The sequence below is a fragment of the Bombina bombina genome, chromosome 6 (genome assembly GCF_027579735.1).
Source record: "Bombina bombina isolate aBomBom1 chromosome 6, aBomBom1.pri, whole genome shotgun sequence".
NCBI lineage: Eukaryota > Metazoa > Chordata > Amphibia > Anura > Bombinatoridae > Bombina > Bombina bombina.
The window spans coordinates 884,160,292-884,169,679 of record NC_069504.1 but is presented as its reverse complement, the minus strand read 5'-3'; positions in this window follow the sequence as shown (position 1 = coordinate 884,169,679).

Genomic DNA, 9,388 nt, shown 5'->3' with positions numbered 1-9,388 from the left:
GGCCAGCCAGACATGTATACTCGTTTGTTTAGCTGTCTTAAGTCAGCACACAAACGCCATTGTCCATTGGGCTTAAGGACACCTAGAATAGGATTATTATAAGAGCTGTGCACCTGTCTGATAATACCTCTTTCTTCCAAATTCCTTATGATCTCTGCAAGAGAATCATATGAGGCTAAGGGAAGTCTGTATTGTTTGACAAATACAGGTGGTGCATCGGGATCTGTTTGTATTCTTGCAATGTGCAAGTCTGTAGTACCACAGTCATAAGAATCCTTAGCAAAAATATCCTTGTACTCCATCAGGAGTTCTCACAGCTGTTGGCGTTCATCATCGCTGGAACAGCCATTAGCTAAGGATATTTGCTCTTCGACTATTTGCTGAAATCCTGGAAAGATTTCAGGCTGTCCTATTTCATAGGCTTCTTCCAGTCTAGAGGTGAGATCCCCTTGATTATAATTTACATTGCTCCCATGACTCTGGGTATTGGGGTAATCTTGCTGTTTGATTGGCTGATCAAACACTAGAGAGGCTTCTTCAATTTTACAGATGCCTTCCTCTGAGCTGAAGGGATAAATGGACTGAATATTAAATAGACCCTCTGGCATAGATGCAAAGGATTGTTCTATTAATTGTTCTTCAGTTAGGTATCCTTCAGGTATTAGCCCAATTACATTATTCTGGAATCCAAAAGTGTAATAGCTTGATTCCAGTGCATATCCTATGGTAGTTCCCTTGGATAAGGTTATATCCTGTGGGGTCATGTTATGTACAATAATATGTATTGGAATAGTTCCAATATTCACCATAGGAGTGTAAGTCACTATGACACCTAGATTTTGTATTCTATGGGAGAGGCAAATCAGTGTTTCAGAAGTTTTTAATTTCTGACCTCTCTTTACCTGTAAGGGTAAAAGAAATTTATCAGCCCCAGCAGGAATTATAACATCGCTAGATATCTGCATATTCACAGCATATGGCAATTGCTGGTTTGATTTCAGGGCTGCATTTTCATCCTGAAATACTTCAGGGTCCCCCTTTAACCTGCTCCAAAGGCAAGAGTTAATCAAATCTATTTGTATGGCATATCTATGTAAGATATCATTGCCAATGTATATCTGATTATGGGGAGTATTTAAAACTAAAAACAGGTGCTTCACTGACTTATTACCAATAGAGATAGATAATAAGCACTTAGCTGTGATGTTATAGCTTTCAGACCTGTCATCCAGGCCGTTGACACTGTGGCCTTGGGGAGAAAGATATTTAATCACTTTAGGTTCAGCTATTTGCGTTAATAAACCTTCGCTTATATAGCTAGCTTCCTGTTTTAAGTTTATTTTAGCATACTCGGTTTTACCAAGGTCATGCACTTGTATAGGGATAAATAGATCCTCTTTAACTCTCTCAATCCCTGTGAGGTATTGAGTGTGGCCTCCCCCTTTAGGGATTTTATGATCCCCCTTGTGGAGTGATATGGTTAATACATCGCTATCTAGGGAAATATTCGCTATCTTTCCAGGCGATATTTTAAAAGTATTACCATCAGAGCCACTAAAAGGAGTCTGATCATCTATTTGTAGAATAGTGATTTCAGGTGTAGAGTTATTCCTGAAATGAATCTCCACAGCATCTGGTTTCTCTTCCACCACGTGACAGCTGTGTCGGGTGCGAGATATACCAGATTTTTCATAATTGATAGGCCGTTTAACTTGCGACCAAATTACATTATTTATGCAATCAATTATGGTGCTTAATCGTTTCAGGAGATCACTACCAATAATTAAACGATCAGTTGGCAGATCCACTATAATGACAGGGTGTCTTATGACCCTGTTCCCCAATTTAAATTTTAACCAGGCAGTACCGTAGACTTTTAGGGAGTCACCCCCAACACCTATTAGAGAACCGTCAAATTCTCTTATTTTGGGTTTGTGGGGTGTTAGCTCATTTAGCTGTGTGTAGTACCTGTGGGATAAGATAGTTGCCTGTGACCCAGTGTCAATTAATTCCCTGATAGGGTTGGAGACTGAATCTTGCAGCTCAACTAGTACATAATATCTTCCTGCAGTTTCTATCATTTCACACATAAAATTTGCATTCTTGTACATCTGTGGGCTTCGCCATGTTTTACCTGAATTCGCTGTGTCATTCGATGCAGAGGAACCTTCATACCTACCTGTTTCCTCTATGACAGGGTTGGTTGGATTCTTTTGTACTGCATCTGTGGAGATAAGGTTAGGAGAGAGCTGCAAGGGAAGAGATTTGTTAACTTTTCCCGGATGAGGTTGCTTGTCATCACGGCCAAATCGTCCGTTTCCGGTCTGTGGGGAGATAACATGATTAGTATCATTGATATTTATTATTACAGTTTGTATATCTCTACCCTCCCCTTCAGGTGATACTGCAGTATTTATGACTGTGCCTGTGGTCCACTGCTGACCACTGGCTGTACCCCTAAAAAAGTATTGTTCGGTTGCTGAGCCGTAGATTTTTGACTCATATTAGCGATTTGTTCGCTCAACCGATTTAATTGGGTAAACAGCATATCTACCTGATTGTACAAGTTACCTCTACCCCTGGGCCTATCTCTTGGTGCCCCATTGTACTGATTCCTGGACCATTGGGTTCCCTAAGAATCAGGGCCACTATTTCTATTCTGGCGTGGTTGCCCCAGGGGTTCAGCTTGTTCAGCGTTAGTACTTTGGGGAGCATTATATACCTGGGGTGTCTGGTTACCCTGAGAATATCTTCGCCGTCTATTGTATCTACCCTTGCGCGGATACCAATTATTTGGTGAGTATTCTCTTTGTGAGTAATTATTCACCTGATTATGTCCCCCACTTTGGTTATAGTCTCCCTGCGCCTCAACCTGTGTAGGGGGAGGGGCAGAATTAAACCTCTGTGGAGATGGCCTGTTTTGACTGGCCACCTCTGCATAAGTCCTCTTGTTAGACTCCAAATTGAGGGGGCTAGGTGACACCCTAGTTTCTGCCACAATTTTGGGTTTTGACTCCTTTTTAACCCCCTGCTCACTGGACTGCTGAATAGAGTATAACTTCGTACTCTCTTTGATCAGCCATTCCAATGAGCAGTCCTCATCAAAATCTCTAGCTAAGTTGATTTTGATGGGTGTAGGCAATGCTTCAAAAAATAAATTTACAAATTCTGAGCCATCAAATCTGGGATTATCTTCAGCCATACTGTACGCATTTTTCAATACAGAAAGGAATTTGACTGGACTCTGATTTGCATGACACTTTAAACCATATACCGCTATTTTCGCGGCAGTTTTAGTGCGATATTGCCCGAATTCTTTTCTGCATTGTTGTTTTACCCCATTCCAGGAATGAATATTCATATCCTTTAGTGAAACAAAGAATTTGTGATGCCTACTGTCAAATACCCAAGGCAGAAATTCAATTTTCAATTTCTCACTTGTAACATTCATTATAGCTAACGCATTTTCAAAAGCCTGTAAATGATCAATTACAGATGTTGTTCCCTTATTGGAGAATATAGGTACTGCGCGTTGTACGAAGGTGATTATTTTATGGGAATCATAGACTTTATCAGACTTATTTTGGGATTCTCTGTTAGAGTTTCCCTCCCCCGCATCAGCTGCGCTACAGCTGTCCTCTGGATTTACATCCTGAGGGGATTGTCTATTTGGGAAATCTACTTCTGACCCGTTAGGGGTCATTTGTCTATGTTGTTCTATATATTTTCGTACCTCGTCCCTGACGCGTTCGCTAAAGGAGTTAGCATTATCTGTATTATTCTCATTGCTAATATAGGGGTTTTCATTATGGCGATATGACCTTTTTAAATCGCTTAATTCTCTCTGGCTTTGCGCAAGCTGTTTATTTAAATCTTGTATCTGCGCGATTAAGTCCATATTGTGCTTATCTAAGGTGGCTAGGTTTTGGGCAAATTCATCCATTTTATTTTTGGCTATTTTTAAACCCTCTTCGCGTCTGCGCGAGGAACGAATACTATTTTCTAGCTCCTGTATTTGCATTCGTTTGTCTGTGACACAAAACGACATTTCGTCAATTATGCATATTAAAAGGGGCCAGGATTTTAGTATTAGTTCGTCTCGCTTTTTGGGAGCTTCGCATTGATTAATCATTAATAATTCCTGGAAGAATTCATTCTCTTCATTCCACATATTATTATTAACTGTAATATTTTTAGCCCTAGTTTCAAGCATATCCATAAAATCATTTAATTCACCCGCAATATTAAACTTCCCTTTAAGGTAACTTAAGATATCTTTCTTAAGGACCTGACCTTTAGTAATAGGTATGGTTATGGGACCAATTTCATTGCTATGTATAGAATTAAATGAGTCACTTCTGGCTACAGACATTATTGTATTGGTTTAGTATTTATTTAACTAAAATGCTAATACAATTTTTGCCAATAAAAAGAGAGAAAAAATTTATATTTAAAAAAAAAATATTATTAATTTTGAAATATGAAAAATTAATATTTTTGATTAACTTTGAAAATATGAAAAATTAATATTTTTGACTAATTTTGAAATATGAAAAATTAATATTTTTATTAATTTTTCAAAATTAATCTTTAATAATATTTCAAGATATTAATGTCAATCTCGAAATATGAAAATTAATATTTCAACTTTTCAAAAAAAAAATATATCTTCAAAATATTAATATCGAAATATGAATTTTTTATTTTTTTTTTCTCTTTTATAATAATTTCTATTTACTTACAAATATATTATATCAATTATGATGGATATTATTAAATCTCATGCAAAGTGCCTCCAATTATTATGTCAGTATATTTATAAGAATCTTAGTAGTGCTATCCAAATAATAAATCAGTTTATGGCAGGGTTACAAACACAATATAAAAAAAAAATAGAAACCCTAATTAACCATGCATCTACTAGACCATACAATTAATATAAATACCTGAATTCTTTTATTTAGTTAATATCCATGAACATATTGAACTATATTTGCAATAAAAGGAAACTAAATAAAAGTTTATATGCGTTAAAACCAACTCTTAAGATATGCTATCCTTCTTACAAAACCCAGAAAAATATACCTTCACAATTCAGCCTTTTATTTATTTAACACAATGGGACTAAAAACCTTTAACATCCAAGCAATACAATTCTAAACAGTGTTTATAAAACAATAGGATAATATATATATTCTGCTATTTAACTGCAATTTATCCTAATACAAAATTAACTGACAATATCAGAACTTGCATAGATGAGTTACTTGGTCAATCAGACGCAGATTTAAACAATATATGTATATAGGCTGTGAAATGCTAACTTGAGAAAAAAAAAAAAAAAAAAACACACTGCTTCTTTAAATCTATTAAATACAAATTAACTATGCATATAACTTATCTTACAAAACCTTGAATACGTTACCAAAGTAAAAAGCAGTCGATATCCGATATTCCTTGGTAGGAATTATTTTACCTCAGATCACCAATAAGTGTATATCGCAATCAATGAGAAGGGTAGATTAGCTTTGCTCAAGTAAAGTGGTATCTCACACCCAGCGGGAACCGGTTACAAGTTTTAGCTTCAGCAGAAAATCTGTTCCTTTCTCTCCATTGCATTCACTTTTTATTTGGTTTTTCCATCATTGGTAAATTGTGGGTGGCCCTGCGGGAGCTGACCTTCCCATTGGTTATCTGGGAAGTCTAAATCGGATTGGCCCTTGGAAATTTCATTTTTAACAGCCAGAGAGAACCTTCTGGCTGTAGTTCTCGCAACATAACACCAGGTGGCAGCACAAACAGACACAGCAACATTTGAAACAACTTAAGTCAGTATTTCTATGAAATGGTTATTAATTTTATCATAATTTACTGCGACAACTATTCATAATATTTGTTTTGGATAAGTTATATCTTAATGAATTTTCTGATCATTTTGATATGAAACATCACATATCTAACATTATATTAAAATAATTTATATTTCATTTAGCCTAATAGAAAATTTATATCTCAGTCATATCACATCAAAGTAACTTCCATATCTTCATCTCACTATATTTTAAGAGATGTATTTAAAACTTTATAAACATTTGTTTCACATTTATATGATATGACATTTCATTTCATTCAGGCATTCCATCTCTTTCTAAGTGCATAGATTGATGCTCATGATCAATGGTTGTCTGCAATAAAAATAGAAATAATTATTAGAGATGATCCAAGCATTTATATGTCTATGGTCCATAAGTATTTATTTATATTCTTAAAAACACAGAGGCTAAGTAAGATCTTTCATGTTTTCAAAACATATATATATATATATATATATATATATATATATATATATATATATATACATATATATGCACATTCATTTCTATGTAGATTTGAGATTATCTGTCTGAAAAATATAAGCAAAACAGAGGTTATTACACATTTTTGACTGACTAAAACAGTTACCTCCCAAGCTTAGTAAATATTCATGTAATAATAGAGAATTAGACCATTTTCAATTTCTATATTTGATACATTCTGAGGCATGCATTCAAATAGAAAAAAAAAAATTAATTGATGTCTATTTGCTGCCTGCTTATGTGAGTTTCCAGAGTCACACCTTAGCATTTGTCTGTGTTTTTCAAGGCCTCCATTGCTCCACATGGGGTCAATCCATGAGGAGTTGTAAAAGTCTTTAAAACAGCATATTTCCTTTTTAGCCAGCAGTGCAGATGTGTATTTGATAATTAACACCAATGTGCATAAAAGCTGCCTCTCCACGACCCTGATCAGCTCCAAAAGGGTAACCCAGACATTTTGTCTCCATATATTTGCCTGTATCTTGAAACTGTGTTATATTTTAGTTCCTTGTTAAATTATACAATTGCATAATTTAACATATTGAGTGTGTGAGATCTCCCAGAGATAATCCTTTGTTCTACAGACCATGTTCACATCCACAGATCTATCAAATAAAGACAAATATACCTCTATATATTATTTAATAATATTTCAAATACCTTGACATATTACAACAGTTTATTAAAGGGACAGTCAACACCAGAATTTTTGTTGTTTAAAAAGAAAGATAATCCCTTTATTACCCATTCCCCAGTTTTGCATAACCAACAGAGTTATAATAATACACTTTTTACCTCTGTGATTATCTTGTATGTAAGCCTCTGCTGACTGCCCCCTTATTTCAGTTCTTTTGACAGACATGCAGTTTAATAGTGAAAAAGGGTGTGTGTACAAGCGCTAAGGTAATCCCCAAGCTGTATCCAAACAGAGATCCTAACCAACCTCCAAAAAATATGCACAAGTAGTAAGAAGTGAATACAGCGCCAACAAGAGGCCAAGGGATAAATATACTCACAGAGAGATAAAAGAAGATTATTTAATGAACCATGTTAAAAAGCATCAGTAGTAAAAGACTATATATAAAAAATGTAAAAAGCACATATAAATACAATTACAAATACAGGAATATCTTACAGAAGCGGCTCAAAGGGCCAAAGCTGATAATTACAATAAAAACAGAGGTAATAACAGGTGATCAGTGTGAGTGGTACACTAGAATAAGAGTGTATACTAATACAACAGAATTAGCCTAAGTACAACTGTAGCAAGTGCATCAAGCAAAAAACTAATAAACAATAATACAAACAATAGTGTTCAAAATTAGTGTTACAAAAATAGTGTTACAAAAAATAGAAAAATGCACTGCAGTGCAAAAAAGGGGGGTAGCAAAATAATTGTATAGATACAATCAAATAGGTTAAGATATAATTAAATAAAATACACAATATGCAATAACATAAAAAATAAAATACACAATATGCGATAACATAAAATATAAAATATAATCCAAAAAAGTGTTCAAATATAAAATATAAAAAATAACCAATATGCAATACCATTTGGAACACAATATGCAACTTTTTGAACACTTTTTTGGATTATATTTTATATTTTATTTTTTATGTTATTGCATATTGTGTATTTTATTTTTTATGTTATTGCATATTGTGTATTTTATTTAATTATATCTTAACCTCAGTGGATTAAGTAGCTAGCATTTTTATATCCATTTGCACTCACTCACTATTTGATTGTATCTATACAATTATTTTGCTACCCCCCCCTTTTTTGCACTGCAGTGCATTTTTCTATTTTTTGGAAAACTATTTTTGTAACACTAATTTTGAACACTATTGTTTGTATTATTGTTTATTAGTTTTTTGCTTGATGCACTTGCTACAGTTGTACTTAGGCTAATTCTGTTTTATTAGTATACACTCTTATTCTAGTGTACCACTCGCACTGATCACCTGTTATTACCTCTGTTTTTATTGTAATTATCAGCTTTGGCCCTTTGAGACGCTTCTGTAAGATATTCCTGTATTTGTAATTGTATTTATATGTGCTTTTTACATTTTTTATATATAGTCTTTTACTACTGATGCTTTTTAACATGGTTCATTAAATAATCTTCTTTTATCTCTCTGTGAGTATATTTATCCCTTGGCCTCTTGTTGGCGCTGTATTCACTTCTTACTACTTAGACATGCAGTTTAGCCAATCAGTGCTCAGTCCTAGGTCACTTTACGTGCATGAGCTCAATGTTATCTATATGAAACATGTGAACTAATGCCCTCTAGTGGTCAAAATGTATTCAGATTAGAGGCAGTCTTCAAGGTCTAATAAATTAGCATATGAACCTCCTAGGTCTAGCTTTCAACTAAGAATACCAAGAGAACAAAGCAAAATTGGTGATAAAAGTAAATTGGGAAGTTGTTTAAAATTGCATGCCCTATTTAAATCATGAAAGTTTTTTTGGGACTTGACTGTCCCTTTAAGATGCCCCCACTTACTTAGGATGACCAGTTTAGACTCCTCTAATTTTATATTAGCTGTGATTGAATGATGCATCTTTTAAGGAGCATAAATTAATGTCTCTGGACCTTGCGGCTTGCGGCCGGAGCTGCTAGGAAGGAGACGGGCTTGTTACCACACAAGGAATATAGCTCTATATCTGGATGCTTATAGTTACTATTTGCAGGGATCCGTATATTTACATTATATTAAGCATGTTGTGAAGCAAAAGATCTTAAAGTCTGCCCCTTATGCTTTGACTTGTTTTATGATGGGATGGCCCAATTATCCAAAAGTGCTGTTTACTGAATTTTTTTGCAACCTGGTACCCCATACTGTTATGCTTTAGAGAGCTGGGTGCTATAGCTGTCCTGCATTTATCCATCAATGCTGTCATACTAACTTTCCACTGATCAATATGTCCATGCTGTAAGAGGAGTGAGATATAATGAAGTTGTGTCTAGCTGCAACTCTTGCATTGATATCCTTCAACCTAGCATCTACCACACTTTTTAGA